The sequence below is a fragment of the Coturnix japonica genome, chromosome 11 (assembly GCF_054131305.1).
Source record: "Coturnix japonica strain WE chromosome 11, WE-NBRP24, whole genome shotgun sequence".
Classification (NCBI taxonomy): domain Eukaryota; kingdom Metazoa; phylum Chordata; class Aves; order Galliformes; family Phasianidae; genus Coturnix; species Coturnix japonica.
In genome coordinates this window covers 4877812-4898267 of record NC_140673.1, presented here as the reverse complement: position 1 = coordinate 4898267, position 20456 = coordinate 4877812, and the positions used below count along the sequence as shown (strand labels likewise).

The window sequence follows — 20456 nt, the reverse complement described above, 5'->3', positions numbered from 1 at the left end:
ACAGTGCAGCCTGTGACAAGCTGATGCCATTATTGCAGATCTCTGAGGCTGCTGTCGGTCAGGATCTGCTGGACAGGCTCTGCAGAGCCCCTCAGCTGGAGCTGGCTGTGCATGGAACATGGCTGGTGCTCGGCACCCGGTCAAGGGGCTGCCATCTCTTCCCATGGGGGGATGTGCTGCAATGCTGCTGATTATGGGGGGGCTCATGCTTTTGGCACCACTGGCTGCAGGCTGCCAATCACCCCAAGCACCAGGTATCATGTTGGAGCCATCACTGTTTGCTCTGACATCGGCCTGGCCTGTGCCTGGGCAGTGATGAGCATTAATTGGGCCCCCCCTCTGCCCTGTGCTAGCCAGGCAGTGTCACCATGGCACAGCAAGCAGCATTGAGAGCTTTGGGATGGACACGGACCCGTTAGGCTCTGCTGGCTGCAGGCAGCAGGATGAGCCCGCAGGTGCTGTCAGAAGCATTGGGCTGCAGGTAGCATTTCAAAGGGGGCTGGCACGCATTTAAAGCACTTGTAAATCTGACATCGTACCTGGCTGAGGCAGCTGCAGATGCTGCTGTAACAGGTAAGCCTGCAGCAGGACCAGGCACAGCACTGCTGCTCTGGGCTTGCTGAACTGCCCCCAGCTCATATCATCCCCTTCTCACCTCCCCACAACATTCTTGTGTTGATGAGGGCAGCCCTGCGACCTGTCAGGGTCAGGAGGGACTCTCTCGCTTTTGACTTCCATAGCCGTGGTGCCACAAAAGAGAAAATAAGCCACGAAATTTAGGAATATGATGGAAAGAAAAATAAGCACAGCAACCAACTTGTTCTGTCAGTTTTTGCTCCTCTTGCTGCTGGCTCCCCACAGGCCCTGCTCAGGTCACAGGAGGTTGGCTCTCCCCTCGCAGCCTGGCAGAGGCAGGGATGTTGCCTTGTGGAAGCAAGCCGTCCTCTACCTCATCATATCTGCTTCGTATTTTCCAGGCGTTTTGGACCACATTAATGATTAAAGCAAAACAGGATTCTTATTGGCAGCACAAATCACTTTTTCAAGATGACACCAGCACTTACAGCCTTATTACTGTCATTAACAAGATTATTACTATGACTTTGCCATGCTACCCAATTCTAAAGAAAGCAATATAAATCCAAATGTACTGGCTTAAAGATATCCTGAACTTGTCCTCCTCTCTAACCAGAAGAGAGGTCACGCCATATGAAAGAAGAGCATCTCTCTGTGGATGTACATAGGCTATGGGCATGCAGGCTACCCTGAGTGAGATTGGATGCCATGCAGTGAAACTGTGCTGTTGGTGTTTGTCACAGCTGGGGCTGTCCTCATCATCCAGCTACCTTGCTGGATGATAGCAGACACAGGAGAGGACACATTGTTCCTCATCTTGGCATTACAGCTTTACAAATGACTACTCCAAGCTTAGATCCAAAATGGTGTCGTGGCTTTCGCTGCTGTCATCAATTGCCATCAACACTGCATTTAGCTGACATAATTACTTATTGTTACAATCAGTGCCCATTAGGTTAAAGCTAAATTACAGTCTCAGTCCTTGGGAACTGCCTATTACATCCATATGAATACGCAAAGTTCATCACTCATGATTAACGTTGCTACAGTGAATACAAAAGGAATTAGTGAGGACCTGTCACTTATTGTAAAGTGCTGCCAGATTATGGTATCAGAAATGATGTGTCAACTGTTAAAACTTAATAATCCATGCTGGAGTGCTGTATCTGATTATAACACTGATCAAAGGAGAGACCTGATTGGCAGTGGGAAACCCAGGCTGGGTGGTGATGACACCGATAACCTACATGGGTCAGGAGCCCTGTCCCATGCACTGGGGCTGCACTCCTAGTGCTGCGGGGCCGGGAGCCTGATGGGGCATGTGGTTGGGACGGATGGATGTGTCCATGTTCCATGGGCACGTTCCTGAGCCAGGGGGCTGGTTCAGCTCCAGCCAGTGGTGAGAATGGCTGCTGCAGCCATGAGCTGCTGTCACAACCCTCGCCTGTCCTGGTGAGGAGAGATGGGGGAGTTTGGGAACAACTGGGGATCAATTTCCCACTGCCCATCTCCAGTGATCTGGGAAGTCTCCTCGATCCAATGGGTTTGCTGGGCTCGTTTTCCTGGGGGAGAAGCAGCATGCCATAGCACACGTATATGTGCTATGTAAGTACATGTATGTGCAGGCATGCATGAGTTTAGAACAAGACCTCCATCTTTGCTTTGGCATCACTCAAGGGCACCATTCTTTTCTTCTAATTTGACAAGACTTTTTACCTTGAAACTCTTTCTGTTTTTCTTTTAAAACTCCTGAGACTGAATAAAACTCCTGCCCTCAAACGTGGGTTAGTGGGCACAGTGGGGATGGGTGGTGATCTTAGAGATCGTTTCCAACCATAACAATTCCATGACTCTTTGAATGAATTAAGGAGCCTGGTAGCAGTACAAAGATACTACAAAATAGCTGCAAAATGGAAAGTGGTGGATAACCTCATGTAGTCCTTCTATGCTACAACTTCCCTCTTACACTGACTTACAGGGTTTTTCCACCTTTGGTTGCCTAACCATGACGGCAAGAGTTGGATTTCTTCCTTTCCTCCTACAGATCAAAGCTAACTAAACTAAAACCCCCTCACTTGGGCTAAATTGCAAATATTTTCTTGAAATGTCATAGAATATCTCAAGTTGGAAAGGACCCATGAGGATCATGGAGTCCAACGACCACCCCAAAATCAGACCATGTGTCAGAGCATTGTCCATATGCTTCATGAACTCTAGCAACTTGGTGCCATGATCAGTGCCCCGGGGGAGGCTGCTCCATGACCACCACCCTCTGAACCTTCCCTCAGGTGTGAACCTGCAAACCTTTGGTGTGAACCTGCAAACAAGGTCACGCTCTGTTCAGATTCGACTGCTATGTTTGATCTTTGGAAAAAACACTTAAACATTTACTCATTGTAGGCAAACGAAACTCTCTTTAGAGGACCTGAAATGCAATCTGTCATTTTCGTTTCGAATCGTTTTAAATGTCTCTATAATTTTAACCATAAAGTGGAAAGTGTGACTGACTAGTCACTGCAAATGGAAATGTTCCTTTCTAAAGCATTCAAATGAAACGTTTTTGGTGTTTTGTTTTTTTTTTTTCTATCTCACAGGTTTCCTGTCTGTTGGCTGGTTTGGAAGTCAGCAGTTCCCCGAGATGAAGTTGTACAAAGTAGGCTGCTGCTGAATTTGCATTTTTTTTTTTCCCAGAAGAGAGAGAGATTGAGGGAAAAACAACCATGCTGCATCACGGGGTGCTCCATCCCATGGCTCTGCCCAACCTCACCCCTCCAACACCAACATCCTCAGGTGGTGATCCCCACGTCCCCGCTCGGACGCGGGATCACAGCTCTGGCTCCCCTTCCCAGCACATCATCAACATGTTGTTTCCAGGGTCATAAATTTGCACGGTGATGAGACACAACCAGATGTTCGGCTACGTGAAGCGACTGGCGAAGCAGCCTGCCTGGCACAGCCCCCGCCGCCGGAGCCAGCCGCCTGCTAATGAGAAGCAGGACTCTCGCCTCACGCCGGGCCAGCACAGACGGGGAGCATCCCCAGGAGCACCTGCAGAGCTGCCATCCCGACCCCCGGCCTGCTCTCAGTGTCCGGGGAGCGACTACAGTCTCTTTGGTGTCTATCGGCTTCTGGCGGCCATCTGGAAAGCGAGTTCGGCCTCACGCAGGGGGGACGTTCAAGGCCGCGGTCCTTCTTGCTAGCAAGGAAGCCGGTCACAATGCAGTGTGATGCTTTATCGTGTACAAATACTTCTGAGACGCGTGTTCTGTATGGATGAGCAGTTTGGTTCTTGACGGAGAGACCCACAGGGATGTGAGGTCTCAGCTCAGGATGCTGAGGCAGCCGGGAGCTGGTGTTGACTTGAGATGCCCATTTCCATGACTTTGAATGCCTGCATCCCCTGAGTGGGTTGAAAAGTGCTGAAAAGGGAACGTGGGCTGCGGTGATCCTCAGGATGGCTTTCAGCCAATGCATGGCAGATGCTACCCCTGCAACATTCTTGTGATGTTTTGGGATGTGCACTAAGCATCTGGGAAACACACCCTGATGGCAGTCCCTGGGCGGGCACAACCACTCTGTGGGGGCTTTCCCTCTGTGGTCTTTTTCTGGAAGCCTGTGGAGGTCCCAGTGACAAGGCTGAGCCCTGTGTGAGGCTGGCACGGCTTCATCACTGCCTCATGGCATCAAGCGAGCCCTTGCATCACAGGGTGAGTCTAGGATGAAGGATGTTCCCATGTGAAGGCCTGATGTTGGTGCTTCTTCTCTGTGTCTTTGTTGTTCCCTGAATCACATGGGCAATGGTGGCACCTCCTCATACACCTACATGTGGGTGTGCTGCACAGAAGAGAGAGGACCTGTCTGAAGAGAAAGAATAAGGAGTGTGTTGGTACAAGACTCCAGAGCTGTGAGTTGGTCCTGGGTGGTCACTCCTTGCTTGGAGGTTCAGGAACAGCCTCCAGATTAGAAGAAGAGAAGATGGATCTTGGTGAGTGCTTGGAAGGGACAACACTGCAGTGGGTGGGATCCTTGGGCACGTGTCCACGAGCCCCTTCCAGTGACATAAGCAGGAGGGCAAACACACATGGCTCTGCTCAGCCTCACCACATCCAGGAGAGCTGCTGTCCTCCCTGATGGAACACCAGGTGACACAGGGCCATCGCCTTGCCATCCTAAGCATGTAGAGGGAAGGAAGGGATGCAGCCCTACAGTGGGTGACGGACCTTGGTGTCCCTGCTGTGTCACATGTTGGCCGCTCCATTGTATGGCAGCACATTGGAGGGAGTTTGGGTTAAAAGGGGTTAACAGCTCTCTGCTGTAACACATGATTGGTCTTTATGAGGTTGAAACTCTTGTCTGTTTGAGGCCTACAGATGATGCTAAAGAGCACAATAATGACAGCAATTCAAAGCAATCTAATTATGCAAACGGGAGGCTAAACAATTTCATCATCCTTAAATTAGATTGTCCTAATGAGATAAAGACACCAATTAATCCTGAATTAATTTCAATAGCCTATTTCAGGCAAACACTTTAATATGCAAATGTAAATGAGAAACAAAGCCTACTGTAGAATGCCAGAGTTCAAAACCTCTCTCTGCACAGCTGCAGCGGGTGTAAATAGTGTCTAATGAGTTTGCATGGAAAGACACAACCAGTTGAAAATTTTAGCCTTCATAAAGCACAGCCGGTGCCTCAGGTACGTGCAGCGCAGAGGCGGGCAGGGAACCTCGGGATGGGACCCACGTGGGACAGAGGGCTCCAAGATGTTGCTCTGCCAAGCCCAGTTCTTCGTGCTGGGTACCTGGCCGGCCGCCTTTCTAGGACACGGAGATGGTTTTAATTAGCTGTTGCATAATTGTTTTAAATTAGCTGGTTTGCTGTGTGCTCGCAAAGGTCTGCTCCCAGTTGTTCTCCCAGGCACTCGGCAGAGGAAAGGGCAGAGCCTGGGATGTTGGTTATGGACAAAGGCAGATGTCCTCCCCATTCTCACACCTTGCTCCCCTTCTGTACCACAGCACCACAATCCCTTTGGTTAGGGATTATCATCAGCAGCATGTCGTGGTAGTGCATTCCACAAGGTAAGGGCTTTCTCAGTGGGGATGTGGTGTAAGCGCCATTAGCAGGCTCCTCTAAGTGAACAGCTCACTTCTTCCTTCTGTGTTAAAGGGAATTTGCTCTTTGTTTTGGCACTGTGTGGTATTTCCATTCATGGAACAGGGAGAGGTGTGAACTTCCAGCCCAAAGGGAGCTCCTACCTTGCTCACATCAGCTCTGTCAGGGACTTTATGGACCAAATAATGTCCCTGCAGTTAATTGCCCCTCATGCTTCACTTAGGAGGGCCTTGAGAGTGGAGATTTTGGCACTTCTGGCAGGAAACCTTGGGTCACCATTGTTTGGCAGCATGGGGTTTAATCTTAGAGGGTGGAGCACGAGCATCCTTTTCCATTTCTCCAGCCTCAATGGGCACGGTGGTTTATTGACAGATGAATTGAGACAGGGAGAGGGCTGGTGGCCCAGAGCTCGCTGCGTGCCAGCAGATCTGGAGATCTTCTATCACACATGTTTGTCCTTGGAAAAAAGACAATTGACTCAGTAAATTGCTTCATCTCTGGCATCCTGGGCACCAGCACCTCCTTTTCCTCTGGAGCAGGGGAGATCTTCTCCAAAAGCTCTGTCTCCACTGGAAATACTGTGCTGTGGATGGAGAACTGGGCAAGAGCTCACTGCTCGGTGTGTCTGCTTCTGGCCAAGAGTGTAAATCCATCCTGTTGGAGCCCAACCAGCACCTTGGGATGGTGGCACGCACAGATCTGGAGATGAAGCATCTTTGGTCCAGAACACAGAGCTGGGGGATCGCTGCACCCAAACTGGGGAGCCGTTTGCAGCCGCAAGCTGCATCCAAGGGAGGATGACAGATCGCTGCCTCCGTCTGTGGTTTCCCCTTAATTAATACCAGATCTGCGCATTACCCGCTCACCCCATGGGATGAGTTGGGTCTGAATCGGGGGTGAGCACATGATGGAGCTTTTGCCAAATTACCCGGCTCATGCAATATGGTGTGCAGCTGGCTGCCTGCCAGCGGCGGGAGCACAAAGCAGTACCTGATTCAGCAAAAAGTCTCCCTGGCCCCTTTGGAGACCCTGCGAGGCAGCAGAAAGTTTCTTGCTCTCTCCAGCGTTGTTTCCTGGCTGGGACTGGGTGCCATAAAGTTGGATTTAGTGTCTCAGTGGAGCGTGGCTGGATGAGCGCGGGCTCTCATGCCGGTGCAGCTTAAGCCCAGGCATGGAGATGAGTGCAGAAGTCTTCCTGATGTTCACCGAGAATGCGCTGCATTGCCTGGATCCATCTGCTCCCAAAGCATCGCAGCAGGTGAGCGGGCTTTTGAGCACAGGGATTCTCACTCATGTGTTGGTTAAAGGGCTCCAACAGCCAGCCAGGGGACTTGTAAAAATGCCACCCTGGGGACTCCCATTTGTCCTCATGCTCTTTGTGCTCCGCTCACAAATTAAAAGATGGCATTTTTCTAGCTGCTGTCTGAAGGATCCAGCTGTTTTCCTTCCCCCTCTAAAATCATGAGGGTGGCTGGGGGGATGCTGGGTGCACTCACACCCAGCTGGGGATCAGGGAGGTGAAGCCAGGTGTTGCTGGTGGTCGGATGGTTACTGATGAACCATCCAAGGTGCAGTGGGGAATCTGCATAAAATATTCCTGGTGGAGCTCAGGTAGCTGGTTCCAGCCCAGATAACAGGCTGACAGGCGCCGAGGAAGGATGCCTTTAACCTTCACAAAAGTGAGAGGACGGGAAAGAAATGAGGCAGGCAGCAGTGTCATGAAAAGCACAGCCTCAGCGATTTGGATGTGTTTTGCTGTGCCATGGAGCAGTGTGCAGCAGAGGGAAAGTAATCAATGCTGGAGGAAGACAGTGGGCAAGGGGCAGGTATGAGCCATAGATGTTTTGGGACATTTGTTTCTATCATAGAAAGGATTTCTATGGGCACAGAAGGGTCTCTGCGTTGGGCTGTATGCTGCTGGTTCCACTTCTGCCTGGTGATATTCGCCCAGCCCAGGTCCCTGCAGGCAGCAGACGTGACAATTCACATCCAGATGTGGTGTAAAGAGATGGGAAGGGCCCCTCGGGCTGGGGGACATGCTGTGCTGAATGGTTCGGGGAAATAAAGTGGCTTTCAATGGGGTTGTCCCCACTGAGCATGGAGCCAAGTGCCTCCCCACCAGCACAAGGCAGCGCTTAGGGGACGCCTCGTGACACTCAGAGAGACCGAAGAAAAGGGAGAGGAGAGGATCAGCCCTTCATCTGGAATGGAAATAAAGCTGGTGAAAGGATGGATGTTTTCTCTTTTGCCTTGAGGTTAGAAAACAGCAGGAAACCCTTGTTTGAAGAAAAGGCACATGGCCACCAGTGTGACTTGCTCAGGCTGTGCTGCCTTGAAGTCAGCCTGCAAACAGAGCTTTGCGGTGGATACAATTTCACAGCCTTTCCATGGGCTGTGGCTGCAGCCTTTCTTCTGCCTGCCTTGCAGCTAGCATTACATTTTTGCCATATTTGCGCTAGCCTGGGAGGCTGCGTTCACGCAATGGGTGTCACGTAGCGGAGTGAAGCAAATGCCGGTTTTATCTTGCCAGCACTTGCACGCATTTGCAGCTTTACGTGTGGCAAGATTGCCCATGTGAGTTGTCTGGGGGAGGTGTTTGGAGTCCCCATCCCTGGGGGTGTTACAGAACAGTGGAGGTCTGGCACTGTAGGATGTGGGCAGTGCACATGGTGTTGGGCTGGGGTTGGACCTGGGGATCTTTTCCTATCTCTGACCCAACAGTGTTTTGCAAAGTAAGCACTCCCCGTACTGGTGACCCCACAGCCTGCAGAACTAAGTTTGCCTTCCTCCCTTATTAATAAGCATCTTTTCCGAGTAACCAAGATGTATTGAGTTGGGACTCCCCAAGTGCGAGCAGCCAGAGATAGCTTTGACTTTTCCTTTCTTTAATTTACCTTGTGGGACTGTGGGAAATGAGCAATCCTTCTGGCTGTCAGTGCTGCTGCTGGTGGTGTGGTGGGGGGGATACAAAAGCGATGCACCCCAGGACTGGCATCTCCTTCTCACTCTGGATGGAGCTGACAGTGCTGCAGCCAGCAGGATGCTTGTGGCTCCCAGACAGTGGCTTTTGCATCAGCTCTCCCTCTGCCCAACCTGCCCCAGCCCTTCTCTCTCCTTCCCCTGCCTCCTCTCTCCACAGATGCCAGGGCTTTCATGACATTTTTTGGGGCCACCCAACCCCAATTGGTGGTGTCTTCTTCCATGACTTCAGGGCAAAGGAAAGCAATCTGGGATTGCAGGTGACCAGAAAGAGAAGGGCAACACCTGCCCCTAATTGGGAACGAAGTGAGGTGTTGCAGCTGAGTATGGTGTGGCTGGGAGGAAGGAGGGGAGGAGATAAAAGGGATGTAGGTGGACTTGAGGTGCTTGTTGGCTTGGCACCGTTCTCTGGGCAGGCCTGGGGAAAGCAAAGCTGTGGGATTGTGAAGTCATAGAATGGCTTAGGTTGGAAGGACCTTGAGGATCTGTGAACTCCACCACCTGCTGTAGCTGGCAGCTCAGGCTGCCCGGGGACCCATCCATGGCCTGGGGCACCTCCAGGGATGGGGCACCCACAGCTCTGGTCAGCCCTGCAAGTGCCTCATCACCCTCTGAGAACTCTCATCCTCGGAGACACCTGCTTGAGCTCACAAACTGTAAGTGGAGCACTGGGGAGGACTGAGTGGGTTTGCTGTGGGCTGCTGCTTAGTTGTGGGGCCAAGAGATGCTGCCCAGGTCTTTGTTGCTCCAGGCCCCTTTTGCATGTTTGGTTCCTCCCTGGACTTCTGCTGGCTTTTTGCAGGGTGCAGGCAGCAGTGAGAGCTTCTGCCAGGTTTTGAGGCATCTCTTTCTTAAGTGTTGGAGTTTAGTTTTGTCCATTGCAATAGTATCACCTGCAGTGAACATGTAGATATGCCTCCTGCTGTGTGGCATGGCTTCTGGTCCAGCCTGGAGGAACCTGGTGGTAGGATGGAGCAGATAGACTGTGAGGAGAAGGGCTGCTTCCCACATCTTTCCCAGCCCTTCTCAGTGCCCAGCTGCTGACAGTGATCTGGGTGTAGAACCATTAAGGTTGGGAAAGACCTCTGAGATCATCATGTCCAACCATCAACGTGGGCATGGCCTAGGTACCTTCAGGACCCTCCTCTGGTGCTCTTTATGGGGAGCGGTGATGTTCTGGGGCATTCAATAGTTTCTCATGGCTCCATTGTCATCACAGCTGGTGGGAGCTCTGCCTTGGTGCCAATCGTCTCTGATATTTCCTATCCTCCTTGGTGGGATGCTTTAGACCCAGACTACCTTAGGTAATCTAAAACAGACTGTGATCAGCATCTCCCCATCACTACAGCTCCATTTTGTTGTGGCAGCAATGGCCATCACAGGGTTGGTAACCCCATCAAGCCCACTTAGCGTGGTTCATTTTCCAAAGGATGCTTGTGGCAGCACAGCTGGGCAATGCGAGGATGTGGCTTAACCATGGTGAGCCATGTAGTCGGTGAGCAGTAGAAGAGCCCTGTGGCCCGACAGGAGCTGGGCAGGGGAGAGCCATTGATTTTATGACAAGGGGCACAGCGATGTCAGCATGGTGTGGGGACGTTTCAATTAGCGCTGGTGGGAGGGATCCTGGGGATGACAGGGAAAGCGATGAAGCGGCTGCTGTTTATTTCCTAACAGTGAAAAATGAGCCCCGAATTAGAATCCCTATTAACAATTAGCATAATCAGAGGAGACACGTTATAATTTCAGCAGAAATGTGCTCTCTGATGATATGGTGGCCTGAGATAATTGTGGCCGGAGTGGTGCTGCCTGTCACTTGTACAGCTCTGCTATTACCCTGCATGTGATGCTGTCCCTTTGCCACCTCTGTGCCCATGCAGGGCTGTCCCTGAAGCACTCTTGGTGCTGAGCCATTCACCCATCATACTGCAGCCTTTCCTGTGCTGCGGTGGGCAGAGTGCTCTCTCTTTGCCTGGGCCCATGCTTTGCAAGCAAAGTTGCTCCAATTTTGGCAAATTATCTGAATAATTGCATGAGCAGAGCTATCCCAGAGTGTCGGAATGTGCAGCAACGCGTCCCATCTGCGTGCGCACAGCATCAAAGTAGAAGCTCTGAAAGGAGGTCGGCCTCACTCGTGTTGCAGTTTGGGGAGGGAGGGAAATGGGGGGAGAAGGGGGAGAAGCTAAAAAGGAACCGCTGCCGAAATGACCCACTTGGTCTCAGAGCCAAGAGCTTGCATTCAGAGGGCTTTTTTTTTTGGGTTTGAGATCGTTTTGGATTACAGTTTACATAAGACAATGCGAACCTTGAAAGCGTTCAGCTGGAAGCAGAGCTGTCAATTTCGTGGCAAAGGAGCGCTTTGATCAACGGGAGAGGAATTTTTGTTCTTGAGTTTTCCTCCACTGAGGATCTCAAACGTGCTGGGGAGGCTCCTGAAATCTGGAGCAGAGCTGGCCAAGTGGCTCCTGTGCCTCTGAGCGTCTTCATGGGGCTGAGCCCATGGATTTGGGGTCCCTTGCCAAGCTGTGGGGCTGGGAACCTGTTCCGTTCCCATCCGTTTGGCTTTTTGCCTGCAGAAGGGACCTGGGATGCTCCGCTCGAGCAGCTTGCTCCCGCTGGAAGGCAGTTACTGGCAATTTACAGCGTGTGCAGGGAAGTCCCCCGGAAGAGGGTTTAAGAGTCGTTGAGTCAACACGAAACTATATATCAGTTAATGAAGTTTAATAGCACCGAATAAGAACTGCACTGCGGCTCTGGGATCCTCTTGCAAATGCAGTTATGGTCTAAAAAGAGAGGCTGGGAAAGCAGTCCCCAGCTCCTGCCCATATGTCGTTCCCTCCGTGCTCTGCAGCTGAGATGCCACTAATGGCGAGGTGGTCCCACAGAGGTGCTAACGGAGCTGGCTGGCATCTCATCTGCCCTGCAGCATCAGCAGGAGTGTGCTGGGCATTTCAGAACAGTGAGTCAGACCTTTCCCAAATGAGCTCCAAGCCTGGTTTTCCAGCGGGAAGGTCCATATCAAAGCTCTCCCTATGCTTCATTCCTCTGAAGGCCTTTGGAGCTTCTCTTATTTCTGGAGATATTTAAGACTCGTGGAGATGTGGCACTGAGGGATGTGGTTAGTGGGCATGATGACGGTGGGCCAGCAGTTGGATCTTAGTGGTCTTTCCAATTGCTGGTGGCAATTCTGTTGTGGATGTTGGGATATTTTCTCAATGGGAGCCTTGGGACATCAGCAAAACTGGAGAGGAAGAGGGAAAAGGGAGGGAAGACCATGTGAAGAAGTGTTCCTAGGATGGCAGATCCCACTCCTAGCTGAGAGTGCTGGCCCTGCACCTTGTTGCCCTGCCCCGTGATAGTGTAAAACGTACTGATGTGATAAAATGGTGTGTGGGATGGCAGAATTGTGTAGGAGGGATGTGCATCCCTTCTGCTCCCACAGTCTCTCAGGATGTCTCCTTTGCTTGTCTTGGTGCCATGTCAGCATGTACTGATGCCACCATCTCTCTGCTCAGGACACAGGGCTTATGGGTCCTGTAAGTGCCTTGGGATGGAGCAGGGAAGAGCAGATTCTCTGGCTGGTACCCAGGTAGTGACTCACCCTGTGCTTGTGTGGCACAGCACTCCAGCTTGGAGGCACCTGGGTGTCCTACAGCAGCAGGCATAGGGGTCCTGCAGGGAGCACTGAGCGTTGTGTCCCCAAACTGGGGGGCAGAGGTGGAGCCTCATTGCCCAGCCCTACAGTTGGCTCTTGTGGGAGGGTGACATGCCCCCTTGGCACCCTTTAAGTTCCAATATCAGAAGAAATGCTGCCTGACCCCCCCCTCCTCTCCCCTCCCTCCCTCCCTCTTTCTCCTTTCCCATTGCCAGCTCCCCGTAACCCAGGTCCAATAATTTGGTTGTAATAAAATGTGACTGCTGGGGCTATTTTTACGGAGCTGGCATTCATTTGCATGCCGGCTCCGTGTGGGGCCCCAGGCGATCTTTTTTCCTCTCCCTCCCTGCGCTCCCCCCACTTCCTCCACCCCGCTGGCATGGCTCTGATCAGAAGTGACAACAGAAACACAGCCGTATTTCCTGGAGATTTACCGAGTTAGATGATGAAAGCTCGGAGGAGCAGCAACAACGGGAAGGGGGGGATGCGAAGGGGAGTGGGGCGGGGAGGGGGGGGAAGTTCCTAAACTGATCACTTTCAAATGTCAGCTCCGTTCTCGGGGGCTCTTGGAGCAAAGCCACTGCTTGTGAAAATGCTGCGAGACAGCCGAGGTGGGGATGGAGGAAGCCAGCTCCTTATGCATCCCACCCCATGGGGCACGGAGCTTCTGCTCCCCCAGGGTGACTCTGAAGGTTTTGTTCTTGACTGGGCACTGAGGGTGTCACCCACGTCCTTGTGCTCCACTGCTTCCCTCTGCACCTCTGGGCACAGCATCCTAGGGGCAGAATGGGATTGAAGGGAAGGGACCAAGACTTGCATCTATGCAGGGAAAGGGATTGGGGGCCCTTAGGCAGAATGGAAGAGGAGGATTGATGGGAAAGAATTGGGGGACCCCATGAGTGGGATGAATGGAAGGGAAGGGATTGGGGACCTATGGGTCAAATGGAAGAGAAAGGACTGGGGATGGGGTCCCATGGGGTGGATGGAAGGAGAGAGAACTGGGCTGGGGACCCACAGTGGGATGGAAGAAAGAGACCGGGACTGGGGATGGAGGGGGAGGAGGAAGGGCCGGGACTGGGACTGGGGACCCATGAGCAGGATGGAAGGAAAGGAATGGAAGGAATGGGACTGGGATCAGTTCCTCTATTAAAACCAAGAGGTGTGAGGTGTGGTGGCACCTCTCCTCCTGATTGCCATCAAGCTGCCCCATACCTATGGGGATGAGCAGGATGCTCGCAGCCAGAACCAGTAATGCAGCACATGGTCACCCCGTCTTCCCTCCTGTCCTCACCCTCCCTCTGATCTCTCTGTGTCTCTCTGCAGTGCTGCTGTCAAGCCGCTTGATCACCTGCCAGCCTGTATTGATTTTTGCTTCCCAATCTCCAAGCTGGATGGAAAGAAAAGATTAAAAACAGTTTGTCAGTTTGAAGTTGAATAAGAATTCAGCACAAGGGACATCTCAGTGGCTTGTAGGAGGGGGGAGAAGGGGTCAAGGCCAAAGGACGGTGCTGGTGGGATCATAACCCTTTTCCACTGGTGATGCCCATGCCCTGTGCACCTAATGCACTCAATGGACCCAAAGCTGCTGGCATCGTCCCTGCAGGCTGGGCATTCCATGGGGGTTTTGATGCTCCCTGTCGGGGTGCCTTGGTTGCTTCTCCCCCCACTGCTCCGCCAGCAGTGCCCAGCCCCAGCGCTCCCATCCCCACGTGTCCCCGCCGCCGGTGCCATTAGTATTCATGTGGTGGGGCTCCTGCTGTCCTTGTCAAGACTGAGTGGGCAGGCTAAGAAAATTTGCCCTTCAAAAAATGAGAATCATTTGAGTCAGGGAAGCTCTTCCCTCGTGCGTGTGGTTTCCTTGCCAGCCTAGGGGATGACGAATGGTTCACCGTGAACCCTGTGCAGCAAAGAGTCTGCTGGGCTGAGATTTGGTGGATAGAGCTGGGGGCAAGAGAGTGCACAGGCCATGCTGGTAATGTGGGCTGGGAGCTGGGCTGTGGGCAGTTTGGGGTGCGTAGATGTGTGCTGGTCTGGGGTGCATCATTCCATTAGCGCTGGAAGATGTGATGCTCAGATGGAAGAGGTGACTTAGTGGCTTGGTTTCTGTATGGTGACTGGGTTCAGCATGGCCAGGTCCTCAGCTGATGTCCACGTTGTCGTGAGCCTGTACCTTTCTGTGGGTCAGGTTTTCTATTCCCTGCTTCCATAAGACAACAGAGCTGCAGGCCCTTCCTGCTGCTCTCATCTCTGGCCAGTATACAGTCAGGATCTGCTAAGGCGTATTTGCTTACGTAAGAAAAGTAGAGTGGGTTTACTTGTGTTCGTATCTACAGGTGTATTTTCTTATCTAAATTATAAATGGCTCTGTTTTCAGCCAGAGTAAGCTGGCAGAGATCCTCCAAGGTCAGCACAGCTGCACTGGCTCATGTCCAGAGGAGAGGACCAGGTCCTTCCAAGAAATAGTGTTGTGGTGGCAGAGTGTGTTGCTGTGGGGGCTGAGGGTGGGAAATGCTGAGGATGGAAGTGTCCTCATTTGTGGAGGGTCTGGGAGATCTGGATTCCATTCCCTGCCTCTGTCCTGGGTGGTGTGGCACAAGCCATCTTGGGGATGGAGATGGCAATGAAGGACTGGCCATCTCGGGGATGGAGAAGATGGTGCTTCTTTGCTCTTTGAGTTTTTAGCTACCAACCTGCCACCTAACCACGCAGGGACCTGGTTTCTACCACATGCTAGTACTGGATAATGTGTTTGGAGCCTTCTGCTCTTATGGCCATGTCCTGTGGGGATGGTGGCCAGTAGGTGAGGGGCTGGGAAGTGTTGAGGGCTCTGTTTGCTCCTGCTGAATTTTCTTTCAAAAACATGTGGTTGGTGCATGGGTATTGCAGGGCCACCCCCCAACCCTGCCCATGGGGGAGGTACTCTGCTGTCTCCATCAAATCCAAGCCTGGAGGAAATGGTGGCACTGCATAAGGAGGTGGGGGAGTGAAGGGCAACCTCACTGTGTGCTGCACAGCCAGCTTTCCTCTGTACCCTGAACATAGAGCTGAGCATCCCTGTGCTTGTGCAAAGCTGACAGCAAACTGCTGCCTGCCCCTCCTCTCCTAACCTGGGCTTTCCCTGCAATATGGAGCTGTGGTCACCCCAACACCCGATGGCAGGGATGAGGTTGTGGGGCTGCCACCCTGCCTTGCTACATGGCCAGCACCAGCTCCAGAGCTGCCTCTGACTTCTCCCCAGCCTTAATTACCAAATTTCCATATCATCAATTCCCTGCGAGTCAGCACTTGACAGGGAAGGCTGTGGCCACTGTCCTTGCTGCTGCCATCAGAGAGCACCAGCCCCATCCGGGGGACAGCTCTCAAAACGTTATTTTTATCTCCATCTCATAAAGCCTGTTCTGTATAAATATATTTTAATTAATTAATAAATGGGATGTAATGAGTTCTGGCAGGGTGACATTTGAGCATAAAGCGAGGCTTAAACAGATCCTGACATGTGTTAGCTGGGAAAACACGACACCCACGTGTGCACCACACACATACACACACATATACGTTTTGTTACTGGTGTTTGGTGATCTCTGGTCTCTGCTCAGCAGTGAGGACTGAACAGGGCTCTGCTGGAGTCCTCACTCTTCCCTGTGGGTCTGAGGGCTGGAGGTGCACCCAAGCAGTGACCCTGCTGTGGATGTGGGTGTTCAATGGAGCAGGAAGGTGCTGTGGCTCATTAGGGTTGTGTCTGTGGCGTGACTTTGGGCCAAGTGGGGGGAACATCTCAGAGATTTCCCCTTCTCGTAACAGCTTGAACCTGGTGGCATAATGGACTAGCAGAGACATCACCTATTTCTTTCTCTGTGCATCCAAAGGTCTTCTTCCCTACACATAGCCAGTAGAAGGGCTGCTCTTAGCTGGGGCTCAGGGTTTGATCCAGACGAGGGCTCTGGTCTCCAAAAACCCATCATTATTTATGTGCGAGGGTCTTGGTATGGAAAACTGAGGGATGAAGAAGGTGAACGTTGTCCATCCTCAAATCTTAAAGTCCCCTCCCTTCCAAAGGTTGGGGCTGAGTTGATGGCTGTGCCCTGCTTCAGCTCCAGACACCAATCATTTAGTCCCCACCACGTGCACTCCAGATGAAAAGGTCGCACCTACGTACATCAGTGAGTGTGAAGGGAAATGTAATAGGGGTGAGTCATTTAGCAGCATGGAAACACTGCCCAAAGACCCACAAGCCTAATGAAGCCTTCTTCCCCTCTGCAAACAAGCCCTTGGTTGACCTGTCTCTTCTGGCACATACCCCTGGCTATTGCCTACTGTGGTAGTGATTGTGGTAGTGATTGTGGCTGTCTGCCCTCTAGGCTCACCAGCAGCAGCAGTGGGGAGAATGGGAGAGAGCAGGATGCTTTGCCCCCCTATACACACATGTAATTTTGTATATATACACGTCTGCTTGTAGAGTTTGCTCTGATAGGAAGGATGTGGCATTCTGTTGAGATTTAGTCACAAGCTTTGGCTGCTGGAAAGATCAAGTGGAAGTAGATTTCCAACAGTGCATGAGGCTGATTGGATGCTGGGCTCGTGTGGGAGGATGGGTGAGTGGGGATTGCAGTGTTTTCCTCCATGGAATGGGTCAGTATTCCTCCCCTCTCCCCTGGGTAGCTAATAATGTAGTGGTTGGCTCTTCTTCGCCCAGCAGGGCTATTGTCATCCTTGCTAAAGTTTGACATTTTACACTTTAACTAAGCACAGCCTTAGGCAAGAAGCTGCTAAGAGACACATTTCCTTATTAAAAGATGTCACCAAAAGAGCAAGTCAACAAGTATGCCACTGCCCAGAAACAGCCAGGGAGCAGGGGGAGGCACAAAGGGGCCGTGGGGAGGTGGGTGCTCCTTATGACCATGCACGTGGCACTTGTGGCAATGGGGTCTGAGGACGTGTTATGGCCATCATCCCCCAGCTGTGGGGTGTTTGGGTGTCAGTGTGGGAGATTTCTGAACCCAGAAATGTTTTCAAGGGTTTTTCTCAATGTTGTGCTTGTGAAATGCCAGACACGGAGCTGCAGGCAACTGCTCTTTCTTCTTTCTATTTTTTTTTTTGAATCTGTGTGTGCCTGGTAATGTGCCTTTTCCTTACGCTGCTGACAATGGTTTTTTGCTTCCCTTTATGAGGTTTAAGTATAATACACTTAATAGCAGTTAGTGATGTCAGTGCTCTTTGGTATAGCAAGTCTCTGGTGTGAGATAATCTTAGTTAATGACCAGCATAAAACAGATAGAGGTCAGTGTTTTAGCGTGGCTATAAATCCCACATTTACCACGACAAGAGTTGGAAGGAGGCGATCCCATTAACCTTTCTGCTGTGTTGGTAGGGCATGTGTCCTGCCATGGCCATCCGGGCTGGAGGAGCTCCTTGGGTTCATGTTCACCTGTGGTCACCCTGCTCTTACCCCATCATAGAGAAACCATCTTGGCTCCAATGCCCCAGGGCAGCTCCAAGCCACCACTGGACCAACAACCACAGTGGATTTGGGCAGTAATTCTGCCATGGTGGAGTGGATGCTTATGTTTGCATTGCAAAGCAATATAGGCAATGTGGAGAGGGAAAAAATAAGATGAAGTCAATGAAGCATTATGGTTAAGAATCAAATGGCATAAAAGGAAGGGAATAAAACATTTAAAGCTCCTACAGGAACGTTAAATCGGTGAGGGCTGTGCTTAGGTAGCATCAGCCCTGGCTTTTCCCTGGGCATCTATGTGTCTCAGCTTCAGCTGTGCAGAGGGGCTCACAAGACACTCCAAGCTTTGGGAAATGAGGTGTTTTCTGGCTAATGAGAACCAGCAAGCCACTTCCCTTGAGGAGGAGTGGCTGATGGCTTGGTGTCAGCATTCAGATGCATGCTGGTTTGGTGTGAAGCCTTTGGGCAGAGCTCACCTGATTCTAAGGGTGCAAAGGGGAAAAGCTGTGGTGTCTGAGCTGGACTTTGAGGTTGCTCTGTGAAGGGTGTTTTTCAGAAAATCCCCCAAGATTTGGGCTGTAAAGGCTTGTGTGTGCTGCACTGGACACACTGAAGTAGTTGGAAAAGAGTCTTGGAGCAATCCATGTGCCTTGGCACATCCAGGATGTGGAGCTGAACGCGGGCGCTTGGGTAGATTTGGCGAGTCCTGCTGCTGCCAGAATGGCTTTTCTTCACACCTCTTCTTAGTATGGAGGCACACAGTGCATCTCTGCACCGCTCCAGGAGTGTCCTGCTCCTGGGACCTCTTGTCACCACCATGGTGTACATGTGAGGGTTTGGGGCAGGATGGAGACCTGGGCAGGTGGGTGGGATGGTGCCAGCTCCCCATTGATAATGGCCTTGGGGACACAGGGACTGCAGTAGGTCATCTGCAGCACTGTCCTCTTGCAGAACCTTTTTGGCCAGCATTTCTAACAGCAGGGACTTGTCTTGCAATGTGACTCAGGACCTGGGGCCTTGCTGCACTTCAGGCCACACCTTCTCCCCGATGTCCTTGATTAGTAGCCTTGGTTGTAGGGTAGCACTAATTCGATCAGCGTTAGAAATCAGTGCAGGGCTGGAACCTTTTCCCTTGTCTTTCAACTGAATGGATAGAGAGGGCAGAAATAAAGGCTCCCTCGGGTTCTGGTTCATATGTCACCATGAAGTGCACTAATGAATCACTGGTCCCAGAGCACATTTGCGGCTTGTTACTAGCAGATAATCCTGTGCTGTGACCCAATTGCTACTTGGCTGCCCAAGAGGAGATCTTCCTCCAAGGCCCTGAGGAGCAAAGATGGTCTGGGCTGGAAGTCGCCTTAAGCTCTGGAGTGGAAGCGATGCATTCATTAGGGAGTTATTTCATGGCTAGTTCTGTTGTTTTTTTTCTTCTGTTCTTTTCTTTTTCAATGGAAAAAGCTTAGAAAAATAGCCCCCAAAACATGCTTCTGCATTGCCCTGCTGCTGGAGGTCATCCTCTGCGTTATTACATGGCTTTGCTGAATGCCTCCTGCTTTTAATTGGCTACAGAAAGGCTGTGATGCTCCCAACTGCACCAGGTCTCTGCGGCATGGGGAATTTGGCACAGGGTAGAATGGTTGGGTTGGAAGGGACCTGAAAGCTCCCCTGAGGTCTGACTGCCCCTACCAGGTCAGACTGCCCCGTGTCCCATCCACCTTGGCCTTGGGCACCTGCAGGGATGTGGCACACACAGTTCTCTGAGGACTCATCAGTTCTATTGGGGCACAAATGAAACACGCACATCCTCCGGCCTCCAGTGATGCCAACCATTGGAGACCCCTCCATTAAAACCAGAGGAACCTATGGGAGATGTTGTGCAATGTCAAGATTTGCTAGTTGGTGGAGAAGTTAATATTTTCTGCCATAAGAAGTATTTTATGAGCATTTTCTCTGCGTATAACCACTCAGCAGAAGGGGGCTGTGCAGGTCAGGAAAGTCATTGGGAATCAGCAAATACGATCGCCCCTTATTTATTGAGAAGTTTATCTCTGCCTTAAATTTTGACCGAAGAGGGTTTCATTAGGCCCACAAGGCTGGTATAAACGGGGAGCTGGAGCGGTGTTTTCTGCAACTCCAGAGCTAATTTCTTGCTCTGTTTTTCAGTTTTCTCAGTGCTCGTGCACTGGGACTGCTGAGTGCGCTGAGAGCAGCCTGTATTCAAGTCAGATTTTTTTTTATTTCCTGCATTTGAGCAGGCCAGAATTTATATTGCTCAGGTCTCCTTAAATTAGTCCGAGAGGATTTCATTTTACAGGCCTGCTTGACTGGGATCCTTTTGGCACGATGGGCTCAGCTTTGTATACAACTGAGATTCATATTTTATGTGTGTATAAAAATCCCAGCCATGAATCTAGCGGCTTAAAACTTCACCTTCATTCTTTACAGCTCAATTCAGAGTGCTCCACACGCTCCCAGCCGTTTGGTCTTGCAGGCAGCTGGGCTGCAGGAAAGTGGCAGGAATGGGGGGGCTGGCTCCCAAGGACCCCTTTGCTCTCCTTGCCCCCTCTGAGGTTGTTGGAGAGCCCTGAAAACCCACAGTGGCAGCAGGTCTCCAGTTCATGACAATGCAGCTCATGGTGATGCTTTTCTCACACTCAGAGTCCAGTTCTAATTTTGAAGTGA

The 20456-nt window shown here is 51.4% G+C and overlaps 1 protein-coding gene across 1 annotated transcript in view; it reads left to right on the top strand.

Annotated features, from left to right (window-relative positions):
• The first annotated feature begins 3170 nt into the window (after positions 1–3170).
• LOC107317292 (uncharacterized) overlaps positions 3171–20456 on the top strand; it is a 47332-nt gene continuing 30046 nt past the window's right edge. The window contains exon 1 of the mRNA XM_085512027.1: positions 3171–4561. The gene's annotated coding sequence lies outside the window, so the exon portion shown is untranslated. The remainder of the gene's footprint in view (positions 4562–20456) is intronic.